Here is a 3,611-nt window from a genome sequence, read left to right as displayed (position 1 = left end):
ATTCTAATGGGAAGCGAACTCACGGGCTAGGAAGACAGCTCAGAGTATGTTTGTGACTGGACATCCGGTAACAAAATATCGATTTGACAGGGCAGCCGCACTCACGGGCTGCAAAATGTTGCGCAAATCAGACGTTTATTCAGTAGTGTATCCTAAACAGGATTTAGTTATGTTAAAACAGTTCTGATAGTGTCAGATAAACGTGCGAGGTATGCATAACGAAAGAATGAATACCAACACATTTCGGGAACACTGGAATATATTTTACAAACATATTTTTGTTCATGGCAATTTTGGTAGATTGCACTTTTGCAAGTTCTCTGGCAGAAGAATCAACGGCCACAATGCACACCCATATTTCAGAAAAAGTGAAAATTATTGTAGAAACAAGCGTCAATCAACAAACACACGATTAAATCACCAAAAAGTTTCTACAAACTCAGAAGCAGAGTTTGCCACTCTTCGATATTAGGATGTCTGGCGCCTAACTAGTATCCTTCAGGGTGAAAAATAGGTGTGTCACGAGAATAGACAAATATTTCAGTGGGTGATGTGTATACAGACATATACTGATTAGAATACTGATTTGATATAACTGTAGTGTATACCATAGAGAACATATTTATCAGACTTTTCGAGTGACTGTGTAACATCTGATATGGAATACAGCATTGCACTTATGAAACCTGGTCTGCGAAACACCTCGCTGATTATTGTGAACCCAGACATGACAGGACTAAGAAACTTGTAGATGAAATAAAGCGCATTAGATAAATTTGAGTATGTTCCAGAAAAGCTTAAAACAGCGCAGCTATTGACCTTACAAATCATCATACTTTAGTTTCCCGGCTCATGTGACCAAATTTGCACCAATATTTATTGGTCCATTCTTTGTAAATTTACTGTTTGACTGTTTATAAAGTTGCTTACATCTAACGGATCAATTTTCCCTCCTCTTATGTGAAAGCCAGGTCTGTTTCTGTTTGGCTCGGATTGATTGTCGGCATGTACTCTTTATTTGCTACATGCCAGATCAGGTTTATCCACCAACAGTGTGTCTCAGCCCGATGACTCTGTTTTTCATTTCCGCTATACAAACACACATACTGGCTTACAAATTGGAGTAAGGGACAATGGAGAAAAATGTTTGGAATAATTTTTTCCATACAGTGAAAAAAACAACACGTGATATGGTTCATCGGGTAGTTTATTGCCGATTTGGTGCTTTTGAAATCTACAGGATATTTAACGGGTTTGTTTTAGTTCCAACGCCTATATCCGCTAAAAGTTCCGTCCCGTGATCTGTTAGTCTACTTTGGAGATTTAGTCACAGACCGTTTGGAATTTCTGATATCACGTGACCCTAAAAGGATACCATTCTTCTACCAGCATGTTTTTGGAGCTTCATCTTATCTTCTATTTGTTCACCTGGCGTAAAAGTCCTGCAAAAACTGATTTCAGGGTAGGCTAGCCGGAGTTTCAAAAACGTGGTACTTAGATATCAATCGCCTTCTGCCTTAAGATGTACACGAATGCAAAATTCACGCATTCTGATCACCACCAGCAGTAAAGATAACTTAAACAAATAGCCTTCAAGCCGTCATCCTCGAGAACTTGGAGAGAAAAATTATGCGCTACGAAACTAATGAATACATTGGACAGAATAAGATCTGATGTCAGCTAATGGTATGGATGTCAGTCACCTGAGCAGTGAATGACTGAGTAAATTTTTCTACACTGCTGTCAGATGCTTTCCAAGAAGTCAAATCTGCTACCAAGGCTGAACACAGTTTATTTTGATCTCGGTCGTTTGGTTGGTTCCATTAGGAAATTCCTGGTGCGTTAACCAGCTAATTGGGACAAATTTAGGTTCCTCTGGTTTCGACAGTATATACCTCAGCATCAGGTTCAATGGGCCGTTTTTTCGAAGGATGTGTTTCACCTTTCTACCCTCCAAGAAGCATCATACGTTTCTTTCTGGTAGCTTTATTAGGTCTGGTTGGCGTTTGCGTTTTCAGTAAAATCAGAGGCGCATTGAGAGTCTTGGTACGCCACTGGATAACACGTTTCAGAATAGCTAGAGAAATTCAGTTGTGTATACCGGGTAAGCACAAAACTAGCGTTGATTGTAAGCTAGTTTGTTCTTAAAATTCACAAAGGCTATGAGCAATAAAGTACTGCTTAGTTACGTTATTCTCGTTTACTCTTGTTTACGGCAACCAACTGTATTAGTAAAAAGGAATAAATAAAAAATAGGTTTTGTTTGTGCGGCTGGTAAGCGCCAAATAGCACGTTTAAGCTGTCTTGCAACCAGCATTTTAGTCGCAGCTACTGCGGCGATACAGTGTTATATAGTGATATAACGGTGGTCGCCTTGAGGTTATTCATATTTGAGCATGTTTACAGAGGCTTCGACGGACAGAAAAAGAGCACTCATGCACAAACGGTGGTCTTTCGGAAAATGGAATTCTTCCTACCGGCATCGCTGTCCCTGTCTTACAAAAGTCTTGGTTTTAACCTTTCCGCAATTTTTGTTTCTTATGCATTTAATAGAGCATCACCGCTGTGTTCCTTCTGTATAATGGGTCATATCAAAAGGTCTTTATAAGGGCAACAAGCCCACCTTAATGAAAACGATCATTTATTTATGGTGTACGACACGTTTGGATGCGACTGATTACACACGGAAATACCTACTATTCACTTATTAATACTACTTCGTACTATTACTTACTCTTGGTTACCCAAATGTCAGCTGTCTCAGGGCGTTATTTTTAAGTGTTTTTGCTAGAAGTGACAAATCAATCACCAAATTCTGCAAACTGAAACGTTAGGTTACTGAGTACAAGTGACACATAAAAATGAGGGCTAATTTTCTTTTTTCACAGGTACTTGTTCCATAGATATACGTAGCAAAGTCATATTCCTCTCCCATCAAATATCTCATCTCCCGTTAGCCTAATTTTCTTGATAAAATACACACACACTTCAAATCGAAAACGACAGTCCGTCCAGTTTGCACACATTTGGCATTTCACCTTCTAGAACCGCCTTACTTCAAAAATGACAGCCTACTGCGGAAAATTTGGAAGTACAGTTGACCCGGGAAACGAACAAAAAGGACAGCACCGATGGTGTTGCATTTTTTGGGTAACATTGCTGAGTGTCTCATAATAAACGCAAAATTTAATTGGGTAAGTTAACGTAATCAGTTGAATAAAGGGTAACAATTTTTTTTATTATTAGTAGTCACATAGAGGAGGTTTTGCATGCAAGTGCTAACATTTTTGTCCACGATGAATGTTAGTACGCGCCTTGAAATTGTAGAACTCTATTATTCCCTTGGCGAAACGGCCACCGCACTTCATGGTTGCATAACCAAGCATGGTCTCATCAAAGACCCTTTCGCCGTGTCGACCATTACACGCTTGACTGCAAAATTCGAGTCCTCTGGATCTGCATGGATTTTACTGGCAAATGGAGAAAGTCTCCAAGAGATGAAAGAGCGCCCATTGTACAGAATGGCGTCGAGCAGCTTCAGTCCCAGAGCACCACGGCATCTTCGTCAATAACTCAGGTGTCTCAGTTGACCGGCCTTCTCCACGCCAGCG

Source organism: Opisthorchis viverrini (assembly GCF_000715545.1).
Source record: "Opisthorchis viverrini unplaced genomic scaffold opera_v5_19, whole genome shotgun sequence".
NCBI lineage: Eukaryota > Metazoa > Platyhelminthes > Trematoda > Opisthorchiida > Opisthorchiidae > Opisthorchis > Opisthorchis viverrini.
Note: the sequence above shows the minus strand (reverse complement) of the source record.